Source organism: Podarcis melisellensis, assembly GCF_964234715.1.
Source record: "Podarcis melisellensis genome assembly, chromosome: 5".
Classification (NCBI taxonomy): domain Eukaryota; kingdom Metazoa; phylum Chordata; class Lepidosauria; order Squamata; family Lacertidae; genus Podarcis; species Podarcis melisellensis.
In genome coordinates, this window is record NC_138537.1 from 6,155,951 (window position 1) to 6,178,410 (window position 22,460).

Here is a 22,460-nt window from a genome sequence, read left to right on the forward strand (position 1 = left end):
AACGACCATTGATGGGAGAGAACTCCTGGGGGGGAAGTGACCCACCAGACCCCTCCCATGAAAATGAGGGTCTCCAGACACACTGAGACAATTGCCTTTCACATTGCCACACTAGCTGGGCCACCAATCATACTGGGAATGAGCTGGCTGGCACTGCACGATCCAGTAGTGGGATGGCACCAGCGGACAGTCACCTTTGGGTCAGCTCACTGCTTAGAGCACTGCCACAGAGGGGAAACCCCGAGGATGGCAGTAGCCAGGGTGGCAGGGATGGCGGTAGGAGAAAAGGGGAGAGTACCACCTCAGTACGCAGACATGGAAGAAGTCTTCAGTGAGAAGGAGGCGGATAGACTACCCCCTCATAGGCCCTTTGACTGTCAGATCAACCTACTCCCAGGGGCCCAGCTGCCAGTGGGTAAGCTGTACGCCATGTCGGACAGGGAGATGCAGGAGTTGCGGAAGTTTATTGACAAGAACCTGAAGAGGGGTTTCATACGAGAATCAAGGGGGGTGGGGGGCAGTCCAGTGTTCTTTGTGGACAAAAGAGACTCTAAAGAGCCCAGATTGGTCGTAGATTGCAGGGGGGTCAACCTTGTGTCGGAACCAGTGACCTTCCCAATGCCCAGAATTGATGACATTTTGACCAGGGGAAGGAAGGGGAAGGTCTTTACCAAGCTGGACCTTCGGGGGGTGTACAATTTGATAAGGATGAGGGAGGGGGGATGAATGGAAAACCACCATGTTCACCCCTCTGGGGGCCTTTGAGTATTTAGTTATGCCCTTCGGATTACAATCAGGCTCGGCCTGCTTTCAAGCTTTCATGCACCATGTGTTGAGGTCCCTGCTGTACAAGAATTGCGTGGCTTTCCTAGACGACGTGCTAATCTACTCAGAGAACGAGGAGCAGCATGTTAAGGACATCAGGAAAGTGCTGAAAAGGCTGCAGGAGCACCAGCTGTGGGTCAAACTGGAGAAATGCCAATTCCACGCCCGAGAGGTTGAGTTCCTGGGCTACAGGTTGTCGGACAAAGGCTTAGCTATGGACCCAGGCAAAGTGCAGGCGGTGCTAGAATGGAAGACTCCCAAGAACCGGAAGGACGTGCAGAGGTTCCTGGGGTTTGGGAACTTCTATAGGAAGTTTATCAAGAACTTCGCCCACTTAACTGCACCCATCACCGATTGTCTCAGCAGCAAGAAGAAGTTTGAATGGACAGAAGAGGCTCAGCAGTCCTTTGAAAGGCTAAAGAGGGTGTTCGCTTCGGAAGAGCAGCTCTTACACGTGGATCTGCAGAAGCCTATGAGGCTGGAGACAGACGCCTCAGACAGAGCGGTGGGGGCCATACTGCTCCAGCCGGGAAATCAGTCCGAGTGGAGGCCGTGCGCTTTTTTTTCAAGGAAGCTGAACAGAACTACACGGTGTATGACCGGGAACTTGCAATTCATGAAGCCTTTCGACGCTGGAGACATTTTCTAATAGGCGTGCAGCACAAGATCCAGGTGTGCACGGACCATAAGAACCTGGAATATTGGAGGACTGCACGAGTCCTCAGCCAGAGACAGGTGCGATGGGCACAGGAGTTTTCCAAGTTCTTTTTTGAAATTCGGTACGTGCCGGGGAAGGAAAACGTCAGAGCAGACGCCCTCTCCTGGAAACCGGAGTACTTGGAAGAAGAGGGAGCGCTGGAAGTACGACATGTGATACCGGAGGACCGATGGGTGTGTGTGGGAGTGGTGGTAGAGAGACGAGAACTAGCCGGGTTGACGAGGAATGACGGGTACGCCCAAACAAAAATCAGGGAGATCAGAGATGCAGAAGAAAATCAGGGGGTTTTGAGGAAAAGGAAGGGGCACTGTACTATAGGGGAGCATTGTACATACCAGAAGGGGACTTGAGGAGAAGAGTACTCAAACAGCTACATGACAACCCCACGGTGGGACATTTTGGTCAGCACAAAACCATGTTGCTTGTCACCAGGCAGTTCTGGTGGCCAAGGGTGAGGGAAGATGTGCGGGAATACGTACGGGGGTGCGAACGCTGTCAGCGGGCTAAAGGGGAGAAGGCAGCATCCGCGGGGTTGCTGGAACCCTTACCCACCCCGGAAAGACCATGGGAGGTGGTATCCATAGATTTTATGACCGATTTACCCAAGTCCAGGGGGAAAACAGCAGTCATGGTGGTAGTTGACTTGTTGACCAAAATGTGCCATTTCATTGCTTGCTTGTATGCAGTGACGGCAGAGGAAACAGCTAGGCTGTTTGTAGATCACGTCTTCAGGTTGCATGGTGCCCCCTTGAGGGTTTTGTCCGACAGAGGAAGGCAATTTACTTCCAGATTCTGGAGGAAGCTCATGAGCCTGCTGGACGTCAAAGTGAGCTTCTCGACGGCCAGACACCCGGAGACCAACGGACAAGCAGAAAGAGCTAATAGCATACTCCAACAGTACCTACGCTGCTACGTCAACGAAAGGGAGAACGATTGGGTGGAAAAACTAGCGCTGGCCGAATTTGCATACAATAACGCTGAACATGTGTCCATGGAGATGAGTCCGTTCATGGCCAATTACGGGTGTCACCCCAGGGCCTTCCCAGGGGAGGGGGAGGGGAGGGGGAGTATGCCGGTGGCCGAGCAGTTTGTGGAAGAAATGGAGGCTTTACACCAACAACTTAAGGTTAACCTGGAGAGGGCGAAGGAAGTGTACAAGAGGCAGGCAGACAAGCACCGCAGAGAAGGGGAGACAATAAGGGTTGGGGACCAGGTGTGGTTGTCAACCCAAGGGCTACCCTTCATAGGGGGTTGTAAGAAATTACGGCCAAGGCGACTGGGACCTTTCGAGGTAACACAACAGGTGAATCCTGTGGGCTTTAGACTCAACTTGCCCACCAACATGAAACTGCACCCGGTGTTCCACAGGTCCTTACTCTCACCGTACCGGGAAGAGAGGGAATTTCTGGGGCGAGAAAGAGAAATCCCCATGCACCCACGGGTGGAGGAAAGGGAACTCAGTGGTCAAGCCGTGGAAATTCTCGATTCAAGGGGGAGAGGGAGGCGGGTGGAATATTTGGTGGCTTGGGGAGATTCCAAGATGGCGATGAGGTAAGACGCTTTTGCCGGAGCTCTTCTCGAATCCTCCTTAAATTTGTGTTGTGGCTCCCAGCCTTTCAAGTTCTTGCTGAAGATTGTACCAGGGTGTTGGAGTCTATGCTAGGAGTTCACATTGCCGATAACTGTGAAGCCTGCATCGTAAATCAGCTTTAATGAGCAGATAATTGTATTCTCCGGCAGCCCTGGAAGCAGCCTTCGACTCACTGTTTTCTCGCCACCTCACATTCAGCTGTATTGCTATTTCTACTACTTTTATTACCTTTTAACCACTGTTATTTTAAAAGACTCATTTTAAACGACTCATTTTAGACGACTTATTTTAAACGACTCATAACGATGGGTCAAGGCAAACGCCTAAGAGACTGTGACGAGGCTTTGCCCTCCCCAAGAGCCAAACAATCAAAAACCGACCCCCCCGTGTCTGGCAAATGGAGTGACCCCACAGAACACTGCTATAGGGTGAAAACCCAGAACCGTTTCTATCCTTTAATGTCCCCAGAAACAACGTCAACACCAGAGGAATTATTTTCACCTCAGATTAAGGCTGCGGACGGCAAGCTTGGAGGAGGAGGGAGTGTCCCACCGGGGGTGGTACAGGACGCCGGAACTGAGGACTGCGCAAGACAAGAACAACATGAACATCTCCATCTTGTGGTCAGAACCCTTAATTGCATATTCAAGAAGATTGATGTGCTATCCTCCCAGCTATGTAACCTCGAACAGAAAATTGATAACCTCAGGTTAAAGCCTAAGCCATCAGTGGATACGGGGGAACTGAAGTTCCGGAGAACCTTACCCTCAACCAAAAAAGGAAGTGTGACTCCTAAATATAGACCAAACCCTGCACTGAAACATCAAGCATTGTCCCTGCAACCTAAGAAAATCTGCCTAAACATTGGGGCAGGGTCAGCAAGGTGGCTCACTCTGGATGGGGTCAAAAAGCATCTAAGCAATCTCCTAAACATAGAAACCACACAATGTGATCTCATCGCAGTATTACCTTTGAACCAGCACTTCAGGCCACAGAAAGTGATACTTGCGTTTTACTCTCCAAGGATCCCTTCAGCTATCATCAGGCAGAAATCACTCTTGGCTAGGTACGATATCACCCCAACAAGAGTTTTTATGGATAGTAAGATCCACCCCCTTCTACTCGCCGGTCACGACAAGGAGCGGACTCTGTCGGAGAGGTCGGGAGCACCTCAGGACATCGAGCCTCCTCTTCCGGAGGTTATCCATCCGCACCGAAACTGGACCTACTCTACGCCCCCACGAGCTCTAAAGAAACCCACTGGCGCAAGTAATCTTCTGACCCCACCGGAGGAAAGAGAGCTTTTAGCCACCTTTGGCGACCTCCCATCGAGGGAACAACAAGAAATAATTGATAGACTAGAAGTACTTAATCATCAGCTCATTCATGTCCAGAAGAACGGAAAAGTCCTGCTCACTTCTCAGGATAATCCTGCCAGCTCTTCGGAGCCGTGTTATAAGGAAGCAGGAAGTCTTCCTTACTTTAGTCCAGTTCCTAAACCCATGCCTCCCCCACTTGAGGACAAAGCCCAACGATGCTTGGCAGACCCAGGTTTTGTCTCACAAGCAGGCCCCTCATCTCTACTCTTGATAAATTTTGACTCGCCCTCCAGGAGTTCCCCGCTGAAGAGGGCAGCCCAGAGTTCCTTCCACCAAAACAATTCCTTACCAACTAATCCATCAATGCCGGAACTGGAGTCCTCATATTCCCCTGAGCGGCATAGACCTGACATACAAACAGTACCAGTACGCCAAGCATCCCCAGTATCCTCGCTAGCACCAGGCCAGGGGAGTGTTCCACCTACATCCAAAAATGGCCCGGATTTGATTGAAGACCCAGCCGGACATATAAATCAAATGGTTTCATCAGCGATCTTTAGACCTCGCGGTGGGGCAGTCTCAGCAAATCCTGTGGAGTTTCCCACTGAAGTGTCCGCCCTTGGGCCAGCCAGCAGGAGACCCGTCCTGTTACACCAGTCAGAACACCTCACTACCAACTTCAAGACTAGGTACCCTCAGCAGGTGCCAGCCATGCAAAGTAAAATAACTGACTTTTTTGTGGGGTCTGCCCTGCCCCCTAAGGATACACATCTCTCCCTGAAATGACAGCGAATTGGACACAACAGGAACTCCCCCCTATCAGTCCTCAGCTGGAACATTGCGGGCTGGAGAGGAAAAAAACTTGATCCAGAATTCTTGGAGTATATTAACCAGTTTCATATCATCTTGTTTCAAGAATCGTGGGAAGTAGAGAAAATTGTCCTAAATGGCTTTGAGCTTCTAGAACTCCCTGCCTGCCCCTCCCTGAAAGGAGGCCGCCCTAAAGGGGGCCTAATAATAGGCATCTCCCTCAACCTATATTCTAAACTTACCCTAGTACAGGCCTTGCCTCCTTACGCCCTTACCGGGCTGATTGTGGGGGAAAAGATCTCACTTCTAGTTACAAATGTCTACTTACCACCTGGGGGTTCTTCCCCCGAACTTGGCTCTAAATGGGGCTCGCTAGAAGAGCATCTGCTCTCATGCTATGTTAAGTTTCCTAATACCCCGGCCATAATAGGTGGCGATTTTAACGCCCGCACAGCAGCAAACTGGGACGCGCTGACCAAAGCCAAATGGTGGGTTACTCCAAACCTTGATAATTATGATCTGGATCATATCATGAGGAGAACTTCTAAAGACCACAGAGCAAATGAGGCTGGAGTACTCCTCTATCAAATGGCCATCCGTTTAAATCTGGTCCCCTTAAATGGCACATGTCTCCCTGACATTCCTGGGGATTTTACCCACCTGAGCGTTAAATCAAACAGCGTCCTCGATTACCTGTTGGTCTCCAGGGATCTACTTAAGTGCATTTCCACCTTTAAGATCGAGAATATACAATCTAGTGATCATCTTCCCCTTGTAGCCAAGCTCTCCCTGAACTGGCAGTCGAAGGCCCATAGACTGCCAGATGGTAACCAACGAATCTCTCCAAGTAAGAGGAATCAAATGGTCGGAGACCCAGGCTCAAAGGTACCAAGAATTCTTTCAAAAGGTAATCCTCGGGCCCCATCCTAACATAGGCTCTGCCTCAGACGAGCATAGCATAGTGCTGAAACGCTTCCACCATCATACGACTGATCTTACGTCCTTCTTCAGGTTACCACCCAAAATATTAAATCGAAATGAATATACTTACGGTGCCCCCTGGTATAATTCTCAGTGTAAACAAGCAAGACAGCGCCTCCGTGCTATATATAATGTATATAAGACCTCCAATGCAGCTACTCTGCCAGCTAGTTATGCACAAGCCAAGCTAGTTTACAAACGCACACAGAAAACTGCCAAACGTGAGTGGCAACACAATCGCTGGCAGGCTTTGATTACTGCTTCAAAATCACACAGATCCAGGGAATTCTGGTCTTTGATCAACAGAAGGGTGAGGAAATACCCAAGGGCAGTCATCCCTGCACCGACATGGGAATTGTTCCTGAAGAAATGCTTCTCACAGGCAGATGCTCCCTCCGACCACCTGACGCAACTGTTTACCCACCTACCTATTTGGCCTCCCACCGATCCGGACGAAATAGCCAAGCTAATAGCGCAGCTGAAACCGGGTAAAGCCCCAGGGCCCGATCTGATCCCTGCTGAAGCCATTAAACTACACCCAAAATGGTGGGCTGGCATCTTGGCCAAAACCTTTGATGCAATCAACGCTTCTGGCCTCATCCCCAAAATATGGAAGGAGGCCATTATAGTACCAATTCACAAAAAAGGTTCTCCAATGGAGCCGGAAAACTACCGTAACATCAGCCTCCTTTCGATCATAGGGAAAATTTATGCCAGCTTTTTGCTGACTAAACTATTGCGATGGGTAGATGAGACTAATCAGATTGGCCACGAACAAGCAGGGTTCAGAATTAAACGCTCTACAACCGATCATGCGATAGTTCTTTACCATCTGGCACGAAAGTACTCCTCTCCCCCCCGGGGCTACCTCTGTGCTGCCTTCTTAGACCTAAAGGCAGCCTTTGACAGCGTTCCTAGAAACATTCTATGGGAGAAACTTGCGAAACAGGGCATCGATAGAAGACTCCTATGGCTTATAAGTCAGCTCCATGAAGGCACCCTTGCTAGAGTGAGACTTACCCCTGCGGGCGATCTCACAAATTCGATACCAATAAACAAGGGAGTGCGCCAAGGATGCATATTGGCTCCCTGCCTATTCAACCTATTCATCAGCGACATGCGAGCACCCCTAGTTAACTCATCTCCAAGTACACACGCGCCTAGACTTGCGGACTATCGCTGCCCACTCCTTTTATATGCGGACGACGCGGTAATTCTATCCTATACACGTGTTGGACTAACCAGAGCTTTGAAGATCTTTGCCACGTATTGTCAACTCAACCAATTAACCATCAACCATGCTAAATCCAAGATTCTGATTTTCTCCAGAAGCCGGAGATTATACGAATGGAAGCTTGGTGGAGCAAAAATAGAGCAAGTCCTAAAATTTCAATACCTAGGAGTTATTTTTCAACACAACTTGGGGTGGAAAGCTCAAATTCAACACCTACTTAACAAGGCCAAAACTTTGTCATATGCGCTCCTCCGATTCTTTTTTTCGGATGGAGCTTTGCATGTTCCCTCGGCCCTAAAGGTGTTCAAGGCAAAAGTGGTTGCCGTGCTAGCTTATGCTGCCCCGCTTTGGGCCGTGATGACAGATCTTGCTCCTCTTGAGACACTGCAAAATCAATTCCTGCGGCGGCTCCTAATGCTCCCCCTGTGCGTAAGCAACGCAGCCATGCGACTAGAACTGAAGATCGCATCCTTAGAAACTTGCCTGTGGAAGCAAGTCTTCAATTATTGGTTATCATTGTGGCATAGATTACCAAACCACTACCTTGTCCAGTGCTAGCCTTTGGACTAGTAGAATTCATGCCAAACTCCTGAGCTATGGAATCTCTCCTTCAGATTCCCTAAAACTAGACCAAATTACTGCTCAAAGACTGATCCGCCAAAGACTGGATGACATCGATCTACAGCGAAATTATATGCTGGGGGGAGGTGTTTGTTCGCCCCAGAACATTGGTATCACTTTAACTTACTGCGTTCCATCATACCTCTCCTCCCTCTCGACTGTTGCCCATAGACTGGCCTTCACCAAAGCGAGGTTCAACGTTTTCCCCTCCAACGTCCTGAGACATAGATTCTCAAAGGGCCAAGCCCCCGCCACGTGTGAATGTGATAAGGAGACGCCGGAGTCGCTCCAGCACATCATGTTCACTTGCCCCCTGTTCAATGTGCCACGGGTAAATCTGTTGGGATCAATCATACAGAAACTAGAGGGTACCCCACCAAAATTCCACCTTGCTCAAATTTTGCAGGATAAGGATACCCATACGACCCTGAATGTGGCTAGGTTCCTGGTCGCTGTCCTTACCCAAAAGCGACGCCAAGGAGCACTACAAACTAACTAAGGCGTAGTATGCCATTCCATTTTATAGTATTTTATTGTTACTGTGGTGTTTTAGCGACTGTTTTTCTTTTGTTTTTTTCCCATGTGCACAAGCTGTTATTTATGTGTTGTTTTTACCTGTATGGGCCTATGGCTGTAATAAATATTGTTGTTGTTGTTGGTGGCTTGGGAGGGGGAGCCCGAGTCGGAAAACACTTGGGTTCCTGCAGAAGAGATCAGGGATGAGTTCTGCAGGAGGAGTTTCATCGCAGGTTCCCAAGGAAGCCGAAACCACTAGGGAGGTTCTGGGAGGAGCAATTTGGCACCACGGATGATGAAGAAGAGTTTTTGGGATTTCCAGCCTCCGAAGAGGAGGAAGGGGGGGGTATCCGAGGGAGAGGAATCCGACTGGGGAGATTGGGCAGCGGAAAGAGACAGCAGCAGGTGGAGAGCAGTGTTTGAATCATCTAAGGAAGGGGATAGCTCCTTCCAGGGATTCCCCGCATCACCGTCCAAGGAACGGACGGGGGGAATGGAGGGCCCTGGGGGGGAGGTGGATGTCAGGGAACTGCTATTGGAGCCAAGAGGAAAGGCTCCCCAATGATGCCGGAGAGGGAACTAGCAAGGAGAGAGGGAGAGCTTCTGCTGGCGAAGGAAATCAAGGTGACACCAGGAAGAAAGGGGAGGCTGAGAGTACTTTGGAGGGAAGGCTCCGAGACTCTTCCAGTGAGATCAGCGGGGAGAGCACAGGACCTCCGCTTGGCATGCCTACGCTGTGCAGAAAGCTTCCACGCAGAGAAGCTAGGAGGAGACTTGGAGTCAAGGAATTCTTATGTTGGAAGAAGTTCAGGAAACGCCCACTGACGGATTCTGCCAATGACTGAGACAGCCGTGTTGTAAGGGCTGTCAAGCCAGGGAAAGGTTTAGCCATACAACCAGCTTGGAGCAGTTTGTGGCTTACGCACAAGCAACCCCAATTCCCATTACAGGAGCATACTCACCACTGAAATGTTGCCTGTGGTGCCCAAACAGTAAGAATGCCCAAATAGTATGAATGGCCAACTCACCAAGTGTCTTGTGGCAGATGTTTCATCACACATTACAATGCATAGCAAGAGGAAAAATCACTCCTCACTTTCATCAGCAGGGGGCGAAACAAATCCTAAAGAAAATGTTTCTAAACTAAATGTGACTTCAAACTCCTGCCTCATTTATTCCTACACTAGAAAGGTCAAAATATGTTTTCATCTTGCCTTCTTGGAACAATCTTTGAACACTCTATGGTGACTAAAGAACGGTAAATATGTTTAGTGGTAAGTAATGCACATTTTGAATACCTGCTACCAGAGAGATTCTTTTGGATCCCTCATCACCTGCCAGTGTTGGATTATTACCCCAACCCACAGATTCTCAAATGCAGCACCAGCAGCTACCGCTGTGTACACAGGAATGTGTGCATGGATCTCTTCTCACAACCAGCTACAAAGCAGAGGGCCGGCCCACTCATGAGGCCGGCTGAGGCAGCTGCCTTGGGCAGTGGAATGGCAACAGGAAGCATCCTAGCCAGCCACTAGTGGAGAAGTGGAGCGGTGGCAGCTTCCTGCAAGATTTCACCAAACGCTTGCAAGATCCCACTGTCCTCACTGTTGTTGTTAACCCATTGTGGCACTGCTGTGTGACCAAAGTACGGGAGGTGGCAGTGACAGCAGGGCAGTTGAGGTGGCACCTTCCTATGTCACCTCAGGCAGTGTAAGAAGACACCTGACCCCTCATGATGCATGTGTTGGTGGTATCCTAATAGGAGCAGGGGGAGTAAGATAGAATAAGTCCTGAAGAACAGATTGTAATGCATGTAAATGACATGTCACTTTCCCCATTTTCGAAATCAGAGCAAAAACAACCCAGAGTCCACCTATGATGAAGAAAACATGGCTTTTAATATTTCCGGGCTCTTTATAGCAGGGACATCCACAACCACCAGTTCTTTGAAATGGGCACTTCTCCTCCTGGCAAGTCATCCAGATATCCAAGGTGAGAGAGGGAGACCTGTGCACGGCTTCCTTTGATCTCTAGAGTGGACTGTAATTCTTGTGTCAATTAATTGTTATTGATTTTCCAGAAATTTTAAGAAATTGACAGCAAATTAATTCAAATTTACAACATATGTAAAAGTTGATTATCTCCCACTCCCCGTTCAAGATGTTAGCAGCAAAGCTATTTAAGTAGAGTTATTCTTCCTTTATTGTTGTTTAGTTGTTTAGTCATGTCCGACTCTTCGTGACCCCATGGACCAGAGCACGCCAGGCACTCCTGTCTTCCACTGCCTCCCACAGTTTGGTCAGACTCATGTTTGTAGCTTCGAGAATACTGTCCCACCATCTCGTCCTCTGTTGTCCCCTTCTCTTTGTGCCCTCCATCTTTCCTAACATCAGGGTCTTTTCCAGGGAGTCTTCTCTTCTCATGAGGTGGCCAAAGTATTGGAGCCTCAGCTTCACGATCTGTCCTTCCAGTGAGCACTCAGGGCTGATTTCCTTAAGAATGGATACGTTTGATCTTCTTGCAGTCCATGGGACTCTCAAGAGTCTCCTCCAGCACCATAATTCAAAAGCATCAATTCTTCGGCGATCAGCCTTTTTTATGGTCCAGCTCTCACTTCCATATATCACTACTGGGAAAACCATGGCTTTAACTATTCCGACCTAGGAACTATTCGTCCTTTATCTAACCATATAATCATCAATCATAGTTTCAAATCATATTGCCTCCAATACAGCTTACAGTGGTACCTTGGGTTACATACGCTTCAGGTTACATATGCTTCAGGTTACAGACTCCACTAACCCAGAAATAGAACTTTGCTTCAGGATGAGAACAGAAATCATGCTCTGGCAGCACAGCAGCAGCAGGAGGCCCCATTAGCTAAAGTGGTGCTTCAGGTTAAGAACAGTTTCAGGTTAAGAACGGACCTCCTGAACAAATTAAGTACTTAACCCGAGGTACCACTGAATTTGTCTTGACAAAGCTTGACAATATCCATTTCCCCAGACAGAATCTTCCTGCTACTTCCTGCTTCCTCCCCCTTGACACTATCCCAACTAAGTACTGGAGAAATAGTGAACCTTATGCCTGTGAAACTTTAAAATGTTATCCTTAATATACCCCCTCCCAATATTCAGCCAGGTCCATATATATCCCCTTCTGTCCCCTTCACGTTACCAGATTCATTCTTTTTTATGAAGCACATTCAGTTTTTATAATGTTTTTATAATGTATCAACAACATGAAATTCAGGGTTACTTCTTCCTTTCTCTCTGAATGCTTTGGACGTTGAGAGAACATTCTCATGCTATACCAAGAACCAGAAGCATAGCAAGGTCAGAAGGTACCCGGTGCAGATATTTTTTTTTGTCAACCCCACCAACATTGAAATTGAAATCTGTCAATGAGAACCACCCCCAGTGGCATAGCCAGTGTGGTGTAGTGGTTAAGAGCGGTGGACTCCTAATCTGGGGAACCGGGTTCGTGTCTCCGCTCCTCCACATGCAGCTGCTGGGTGACCTTGGGCTAGTCACACTTCTTTGAAGTCTCTCAGCCCCACTCACCTCACAGAGTGTTTGTTGTGGGGGAGGAGGGGAAAGGAGAATGTGAGCCGCTTTGAGACTCCTTAAAGGGAGTGAAAGGCGGGATATCAAATCCAAACTCTTCTTCTTCTTCTTCTTCATAGCGTGGGGGGTGCAGTGGGGGCTGGCCGCACCGGGTGCAACATCTGGGGGTTAGGGTTAGGGAGCGCAAATCCACGGGTTAGGGGGCGCAAATCCACGGGTTAGGGAGCGCAAATCCACGGATTAGGGGGTGCAAATTACTTGCCTTGCCCCTGGTGCTGACAACCCACGCTACACCACTGGCCACCCCCCCCAAGAAAGCAGGACACCCCTAGGCATGAGGCAGCTCCCTATGTTACCAAAAGCACAGTAACAGTCACAGACTAGACCGTAGGGTCATCTAGTCCAACCCCCTGCAATGCCAGAATCTCAACTAAAGCATCCATGACAGATGGACACCCAGCCTCTGCTCAAAAACCTCCAAGGAAGGAGAGCCCACCATTTCTTGAGGGAGACTGTTCCACTGTCTAACATCCCTTGCTGTCAGAAAGTCCTTCCTGATGTTTAGTGGAATCTCTTTTCTTGTAACGTGAAACCATGGTTTCGAGTCCTACCCTCTGAAGCAGGAGAAAACAAGCTTTCTCCGTCTTCCATGTGATGGCCCTTAAAGTATTTGAAGATGGCTACCATCTCTCCTCTTCTCTTTTCTAGGCTAAACATCCCTAGCTCCCTCATCTGTTCCTTATAAGGCTTGGATTCTAGACCCTTGATCAACTTGGTTGCCTTCCTCTGCACACGTCAATTTGTCAATTTCCTTTTTAAACTGGGGTACCCAGAACTGCACACAGAACTCCAAGTGTGGTCTGATCTAGGACTATGACTTCCCTATACTTCTTATTCCATGAACTACCCTGAGACACCCAGTTATGGGGTGGTATATAAATTCAATTAACAACAACAAGAACAACAATACTTCTGCTGATGCAGCCTAGAATAGCATTGGTCTTTTTTGCTGCTGCATCGTACTGTTGACTCATGTTGAACTTGTGGCCTAGATCCCTTTCACATGTGCTACTGGCTATAAAATTATTTCTGTGTATCTGGGGGGGGGGGTGGACAGAGGCCTGGACCACCGTCTTCTCTCTCTCTCAGCAATCTATATCACATCAGATCCAATAGGGGGCAAATCCACTCTCCATAAAGGGTTTCTGGAGTCACAGTGAAAAGCTTTCTGAAAAGTGTCCTTTTCATCTGGCAATGGAAAAAAGCGTCATTCAATCTTAGTTTGAAAGTCATGCATGAATTAAACAGCAGAAAGCATAATGTGTGAATGTCCAACATACATGTACAATGCTCTTCTTGTCACATGCACACATGCCATCACAGGACAAGAGAATTAACTCAAAAGGGCAACTCAGTGATGAAGGGAGTGCAGCGTGTTCCAGAAGACAAGTGGCTGGTACTTAAAAAAATAAGCAGAAGAAGACAACAGGAGAGGATGACCCTAGAGACACAACAGAAACTGCTAAAACTGCATTGTGGGGGGAATATGTATTTTCCTCTCCTATTAGCAAAACTTACTGGGTTGTATGTAAAGGTTGCTTACTCGGGAGTAAACACAGGAAATCATTGGGACACACTTCCAGAGGGAAAAGAGGAAGACAAAATCGGGTGGCAAACCGCACTCCTCCCAGAGTTAAAAAAACACAAAGAACAGAACAATGTGATTCTCCTCTCAGCAATTCATTTCCACCACCACCCCTTGAGTACTGGAGCGCAAAGATTAAAGAAGAAGTAACTCCTGGGGTTTCCCCTCCAGTTTGCCAAGAAAAACTCACCCGATGATTTACAGCTCATTGAATACCCCAACAAAAGCAGCAAAGACTTTGGACTGTGCGTGGCAGACTTTTAAACGCGGACTGCGGGGAAACCAAAAGCAACATGCTCGGGCAAGCTCTGCAAAGATGCTCTGGACGTGATGCCGGGGGGGGGGGGGAGCTGCAGCTACACCTCTGCCGGAGCCTTTAAGGACGGGACACAGACGGGCAGGGAGAGCAGGAAATGGCCCACCTCGCAGTGAGCCGGGGAGGCAGGCAGAGGGATGGTGCTTGCCAATGCTTTACCACTTGTGCCAGCGTTGGCTTGGGAGTCATGGGGGTGCCCCCCCACGCCGAATATCGCCCCCATAAGGTTGTTACCTGGAGTTGTGCGCCCCCTTCCTATGCCACTGCCAAGAACTCAGCTACATTTGACAGAAAAGTTTTGAATGCATTATAAATATGCAACACCAGATGGCACCAGAGACTAAAAGAAATTTCTATGCAATTTTTACAAAGCTTTTTCTTTTCTTTTGTTATAACGATTTAATTACTGACTTATAAATAGTGCCCCCCCATGTGGAGATCCACCCCAACAATCGGTGAGGCTCCTAATCTCCCTTGTAATGCAGTTCCCTTTAAACAAAACAAATTTTGGATTATCTGTTTTCCATTTGATCTTCTGGCTACTGCTCTAGCCCTTTAACACTGTCCACGCCGGACATCCGTTTTTGTCACAGCCATCAAAGAAGCGAGGAAAACCCCCCCTGGGGATTCCCAGTGGCGCGGGAGCTTTTAGAGGTTCCGCAAGGACTCTGTGGACCTCAAAACCTCAAGGGGGTTTCCTTGAGGGACAGGGGCATCCAGCGGCATTAAAGCAGGCTCTCCTGCTCTCTGGGTTTATATTTAAGACCCAAGGATGGGACAGAGTGGCAGACGCGAAAGCTTCCAAAGGAAAAATAAAATAATTTAAAATGTTTACAGGATATATCTATCCGGCGGAAATTGGAATATAAGTAAAGAAAATTCGGATGCTGAGGGATGTAAAAAGGGAGTCTGTCCCGGCAGCGGTGAGAAAGCCTAAGAAGAAAACTGTCAGCAGGTAGCAAGCAGCAAGCAGCAAGCAGCAAGCAGTCCTTGTGAGGCTTCAGGCCCCGCCCCAGGCCAGGTATTAAGTGGCAAGAGCAGGGCCCTCAGGCACTCACTCAGGGGAGTCTTCCTGGGCAGCAGGCAGCAAGCATCAAGCAGTCCTTGTGAGGCTTCAGCCCCCTCCCCAGGCCAGATGGTAAGTGGCAAGAGCAGGGCCCTCAGCCACTCACTCAGGGGAGTCCTCCTGGGCAGCGGCAGCAAGCAGTCCTTGTGAGGCTTCAGGCCCCGCCCCAGGCCAGATGGTAAGTGGCAAGAGCAGGACCCTCAGGCACTCACTCAGGGGAGTCCTCCTGGGCAGCAGCAGCAGCAGGCAGCAAGCAGTCCTTGTGAGGCTTCAGGTGAGAAAGCCTAAGAACAAAACTGGCATCTTGTTCAGCTGAAGAAGGTTAAGTTGATGGATTCAGTTCAGTTCAGTTCAGTTTGGTTCAGTTGATGGGTACTGTACATTTATGGGTGGTTGCTTGTTAATAAAATATATCTTCTAAATCTCCACATTGACCCTGGAACTTCATGTTGAAGGCAACACCTGGTATCAGGAGTGAAATAGTTTGTGCGGAGGCACTATGGGATATTTGATGACTTCACATCCTTTATCAATCTCACATGAGGCAGCTAAGGAAGAGGGAGAAGTTTAAAACTGTCATCCCTCCCCCTCCCCCTATCCTTTCTTTCAACGAGTAAAACGGAGGTGGGGGGCACTGAGATGACTCTGGTTCCAAACAACAGCTCAAGGAAAGCAGGAATGGAGAAACACTGAGCTTTTTTTTTTAACAAAAAAAGAATTTTAACAAGGTTAAGTAGTACAGATGAGTACGACAAAGAAATAAACACTGATAAGCTAACACAACAGGAACACAGGTGGCACTGTGGGTTAAACCACAGAGCCTAGGACTTGCCGATCAGACAGTCAGTGTTTTGAATGACCCGGAAGCTGTACGCCGGCTCCCTTGGCCAATAAAGTGAGATGAGTGCTGCAACCCCAGAGGCCGTCACGATTGGACCTAATGGTCAGGGGTCCCTTTACCTTTATCTTTAAGCTAACACAACAAAGCCTTTCTCATTCCCTTTTCACTGCATTCAAACCTTGTTGTTTTTTACAATAATTTTCATTAATTTTTCAATTATACATCTCAAAATAAACATTTTACATACCGTTAGATATCCAATGATTTCCCTCCTTCTTCTTCCAAGGTTTATTCTGTTTATCATTCATTCCTGCATATTTTACTATGATCATTTTGATCAGTTCTCCATTTTTACATCACTCAAAATTAATCACACTGCTGATTTCATATTAATGCTGCCAGCATTTTCAGCTGTGAACAAATATTTTCCATACAATTATCTCTTATATACACCAAATATTTACTCCAACTTTCATGAAACTTCTTTTCATCCTGGTCTCGTATTTTTCCCAACAATCTGGCCAGTTCTGCATAATTCATTATTTTAACCTGCCATTCCATAATAGTAGGTATTACATCAGTTCTTGCTGCTGTCGTGGCGTACAGAAAAAGGTTTTATCCTTCTTTTTAATTTCCCTCCCTGTCAATCCCAATAGAAAGGCTTCGGGTTTTTTTTAGAAAGGTGTACTTAATTTTTTTTAAAGTTCATTATAGATAGATTTCCAGAAGCCCTTCACTTTGCCGCAGGTCCACCACATGTGGTAGAGGTCTCCTTCCGCCTCTCCACATTTCCAACACTTCCTATTTTTCATTCTGTACATCTTTGCCAACTTTACCAGTGTGAGATGCCATCTATATCATTTTCCATGTTTTCCTGCAATGCCATACACGCTGTAAACTTCATATTTACATTCCATAATTCATGCCACACTTCTAATTCAATATTGTATTCGAAGTCAATGGCTCACTTAATCATGGCTTCTTTTATCTCCTCATCTTTATTAACATATTCTTAATGTTGTAGATGTGGTGCTAAAAGTCCCTTAAATCAGTTAAAAACCAAAAAACCAAAACAACAAACTCTTTCAGCCGTCCAGCTTTGCAGCCCTCCCCCCCCCTTGATTCCAATGGCAGTCTTACATTATTTACCTTGGTTTCTTCAAACAGCTTGTTTTCATGCAGGACAGCAGCTAATTCTGGAGAAGACTATGTGATTCCCAAATGATCTTTTCTTTCCTGACGTCCCCTGCAAAATGAAAGAATCGCGTGCATTGTGATGTTATTCTGTCTGATACTGGGGAAAGAAAGGGGAGCGAATGATTTATGCTCAACAAAGGGCTTTACATTGTTTTTGTATAACCTCCCCTCTCGACCGAGGTTAATGGATGCTAATTTAATCGTTTTTGGACTGGACCAGGAGTGGAGGAGAGAGAAATTTGGCAAGAAGAAGGACTGCTAATTGCTACCACCCCACACTCAAGGACCAACTGCCCTGTCTCTCTATTACCAACTGCCTTTCCCAACCAGCCAACCCACTCAAACCAAACTACCCGCCCACAACTCCCAACAAACTAACCCCCAGAACTCCTCTATAGACCCACTGATTCCACCCCCCTGGGTCCTGTTGGTACAGCCTATTTAACTATTTCCCCTCCAGCACTCTCTCATATATGGTAATGTCACATACCTCCCGCCTTAAGAAGTTTCGATTCAGGAGGGTTAACTTCTTAAAGTTACACTCCTGATCAAACAGTTTTGTATGTGATATATATATATATATATATGCTTTCGTAGATTTTCACGGGTACAGGGATGCAGGTTTTGGTGTCCTCGGGTGTCTTCCCGTGTAAAAGTTGGGGTGTCTAGGCGACGTTTCGACGAGGTCTCACTCGTCATCTTCAGGCTGGTGCTTTCGGCTTCTTGTTACTGGAACAGAGCAGGATCTCAGTGTTTGAGTTCCTATAAATACTGTTGAGGGGGTGTGGTGTATAGCCTCCAATGTTCTGGGCAGAGAGGAAGTTCCCAGGCTAGTGTGCCTTTTCTTCTTTTGTTCCTTAATTACTTGAGGGATATCTTGAGTGATTTCTTGAGTGATATCCTGAGTACCACTTAGGTGGGTCATTAGGTGTGGATTAGTTGCTAAAGTCTTTGTGTCTTGACCTCTTGAACTTTGTGAAGAGTTTTTCTGAGAAGATGGCTGTACTGCACTTAGTTGTGCTCTGGCTTGGCTTCGTGTATAGGGGCGAGCTGTGGTTTTGTGGCCTGTGTCAGCCAGATCTGTGTAGGGATTGCAGGGGGGTGCAGCATCCGGAGGTGCCACCATGGTTTGGCTACTGGATGGTGTCTGTAATTTATCTGTGGAGAGGGTCTGGGTTTGGGTCTGGTGTGGTTGATTGGTGATGGCGTTCTGTGTGCCTCTGGATCTGGTGTCAGTTTTTGTGGGGAGGGCTAATTTCCAGATGTCTGGCAAGCGGGATGTGTCGTCACGCTTGTTCATGTTGTGAGGGTGTTTTTCTATCTCGATGGCTTCCATGATTATTCCATAAACCATGGTGGCACCTCCGGATGCTGCACCCCCCTGCAATCCCTACACAGATCTGGCTGACACAGGCCACAAAACCACAGCTCGCCCCTATACACGAAGCCAAGCCAGAGCACAACTAAGTGCAGTACAGCCATCTTCTCAGAAAAACTCTTCACAAAGTTCAAGAGGTCAAGACACAAAGACTTTAGCAACTAATCCACACCTAATGACCCACCTAAGTGGTACTCAGGATATCACTCAAGAAATCACTCAAGATATCCCTCAAGTAATTAAGGAACAAAAGAAGAAAAGGCACACTAGCCTGGGAACTTCCTCTCTGCCCAGAACATTGGAGGCTATACACCACACCCCCTCAACAGTATTTATAGGAACTCAAACACTGAGATCCTGCTCTGTTCCAGTAACAAGAAGCCGAAAGCACCAGCCTGAAGATGACGAGTGAGACCTCGTCGAAACGTCGCCTAGACACCCCAACTTTTACACGGGAAGACACCCGAGGACACCAAAACCTGCATTCCTGTACCCGTGAAAATCTACGAAAGCATATATATATATATATATATCCAAGTATTGATTGTCTTTGTTCATCCTTCACTCTCTGGTTTTCATGATAAGGCATCCTCCACAATGTTCAAGGATCCTTTCACACTTTTAGTTTTTCAGTTTCTAGATCCAGAGGTTGCAAGGCAGGTTTTTCTGACTGGCTGGGGTCATTTTTCAGCACAGGTTTCTCAGCATGCAAAGCCTCAAGGCTCAGTTTCTCTCGCTCTATTTGTAATCTCTCCTTTTCCAGTTGAAGCCTCTCATGCTCCAGGTCAATGTGTCGTAACCACTCTTTTTTGATCTGCAGGCGCTCCTTTTCCACTTGCAGGCGTTCTGCTTCGATATCCAGTCGCTGTTTCTCTAACTCCAGCTTCTGTTTTTCAAGGCTAATCAGCAGATGAGAATCTTCATCGGCCAGCCTACCTTGAGCAGAGCTTAGTTTGCCAAACTCTTCGATGTGAGTGAAATCAGGAAGGTCACTTTCCTTTTTACAAACTGGCAACATTGAGGACAGTATCTCTTCTTCTTCCTCAATAGGAAATTCAAAACTCTGTGGATCCTCCTCCTCTTCTTGCACTTTTATTTCTGTTAATGATTCACCTGCTTCTCTGAAGTCTGTAATATTCTGCCATTCAAAACCAACTGCAGTTGGAAACCCAATTTTCTCATCAATATCTTTGTTGAGAGAATCACCCAAATCAGATGATGGAAGGTGAAAGCCAGCACCCCCAAGCTTTACGTTGGTCTTAAGTCACTTCCGTTTCTTAAGGGCCCTCCAATCGAGGTATCACCTTTTGACTTCTCTTCCCCTCTATCCAGATATACTCTCCAGCGTTCTTTAACAAGAGATTATCTTGTTGAATCGCATAACAATGCAGGACTTCAGCCTCTACTTCAGCAGGCTCGGGCCTAGTTGGCATTTCTGTTCCCTTGACAACCTGACTAGTTGGGCCCTGCTCCACAGACTGGATACAATATGTCTGTTTCTGTGTGGTGCTATAACTAGATGTTTCCTTTCCTGGTTTACAATCAAAACTTTTATGCCCTAACTTTCCTCATCTCCAACATTGTCTTTAGGTCCTACATAACTTGTTTTATTGACTTTTCCCTCAGAAAACTCTGTATGGGTGTGTGCCTTCTCATGTGGGCTTTTTGATGAGGGGCTGCTTCTCTCATCAGTTTCTGAGGTAAACTTTCCTTTGGTTTGTTGAAATTTATTTTTGTTTGTTTCCCAATATCTCCCACCAAATTATGGCCCATCAAATCCATGGTCTCTGATTTCATTTATTTTATCGGCTAAACCCGCTGCTTCCTCTATTGTCTTGGGGTTCCTTTCTTTTATCAGGTACTTCAATTGGCCATTTATTGTGTCGTGAAATTGCTCCAACGCCATCACTTCTCTAATCTTAGGTACTGTGTCTGCATTCTCTTGCTCTAACCATCTTGTGAGGTAGGTTTGTATCTTTGCACCCATCTGCGCATAGGTTTCCTCCCTCACCTTTGTCACACTTCTAAATTTTTTCCTCAACTGCTCTGAGGTAATCCCAAAGCGTGTATATACTAACTGCTTGTACACCTCAAAATTTCAGGATTGTTCCTCAGTCATTTGAGTGTATAATTCGGCTAGAGGACCGCTTATTCTAGCTCTCAAGATCATCATTTTATCTCTCACTTGAAAATCGTGACAGGCTCTCTCGAAGGATACTAGAAATGCTTTTGGGCTATCCTTATCTCTAAACTCAGGAAAGCGTCTTAAATCTATCTTCATTTGATTCTGCCCATTGGTGTTATTACTATTATTACTATTTTCCAAAACCGTTAATTCCAGCTGTCTCATCTCTAACTGAAACCGCTGCTGTTCCCTTTCCTGCTCAGCCCTCAATTTTTCTTTTTCCCATTCTTGCTCAGCCCTCAATTTTTCTTTTTCCAATTCTTTCTCAAGCCTCAATTGTTCAGTTTCTTGCTCAACTCTTAATTTTTCTTTTTCTAATTCTTGCTCCAGCCTAAATTGTCCAGTTCTATTTTTTTCAAGCTCTAATTTCAAGTTATATTCTTGTACTAATTTCCACTTTTCAAAATCCTCTGAGAACTGTGGAACTTCTACTTCTATTCTCATTTCTTCCCCCTGGGGATACCCATTCTCTTCTCCAGAGCTTTTATGTGGGTTTTCTCTCACTGGGTGCTTGGTCTTCTTGGGTGGCATTATGGTTGAGTCAATATTTTGCACTAATTAAATAAGAGACTTTTACTCTCAGCACTGATCTTCCCGGCTTGGCTTTCCAAGACCCTGGTCCCCAAAGTATAGCTTTAGGTTTTTTCCTCTAACCTTTCAAGCTTACTTCCTCTGACCCTGAGCCTAAGCCTCCGCCAGAACAGTCTTTTGAGATCTCTTGCTCTTATTGTTATCTCGGCCACATGGCAATCTGGGGTTTATCCTCAATCACACCCTCGGGCCAGGTAATCTCTTCACCGATTTACTCTTCCCCTCTCCAGGTGTATTGCTTCCCCTCACAGGCTCTTAGACTTATCAAATCCCGCCGCTGCCACCAATTTTGTAGCGTTAGTACGGAGCCCCCGGTCGTCTCACAGACTATTGACCCGTACACCACTAATCCGCTGCCACCAACCAGGTCCTCCCTGGTAAAATCACTTCAGTCTCAGTCTCTGCTACCACCCCACACTCAAGGACCAACTGCCCTACCTGTCTCTCTATTACCAACTGCCTTTCCCAACCAGCCAACCCACTCAAACCAACCTACTACCCACCCACAACTCCCAACGAACTAACCCCCACAACTCCTCTCAGAACTCCTTTATAGACCCACTGACTCCACCCCCCTGGGTCCTGTTGGTGCAACCTATTTAACTATTTCCCCTCCAGCACTTTCTCATATATGGTAACGTCACACCCGGTTCCCCAGATTATGAGTCTACTGCTCTTAACCACTATACCACACTGCAAGTGTAGATAAATAGGTACTACTCTGACAGGAAGGTAAACGGCGTTTCTGTGCTCTGCTCCGGTTCACCAGAAGTGGCTTAGTCATGCTGGCCACATGACCCGGAAGCTGTACGTTGGCTCCCTTAGCCAATAAACCGAGATGAGTGCCGCAACCCCAGAGTCTGTCACGAGTGGACCTAATGGTCAGGGGTCCCTTTACCTTTTACAATCCAGGTCTGGAAACAGAGTGCTGGAAGGGCTACACATGTGAAATAGATATTTACATCTTTGGGAATTGCAAGTAAACAACAATGGCTAGCCATGAAAATGGATTAAAATTAATAGAAGGATGAGAAGATGATTAAAGAAGAAGAATGAAGGA

The 22,460-nt window shown here is 47.1% G+C and overlaps 1 pseudogene across 1 annotated transcript; it reads right to left on the minus strand.

The window, feature by feature from the left end:
* Nucleotides 1–19,165: 19,165 nt before the first annotated feature.
* Nucleotides 19,166–20,205, minus strand: LOC309370625 (myb/SANT-like DNA-binding domain-containing protein 4 pseudogene; annotated as a pseudogene). Its single transcript has 2 exons — nt 20,188–20,205; nt 19,166–19,948 (listed from the first exon to the last, which is right to left on the minus strand). The product of its transcript is annotated as a myb/SANT-like DNA-binding domain-containing protein 4 pseudogene (transcript).
* Between the last annotated feature and the right edge of the window lie 2,255 nt (nt 20,206–22,460).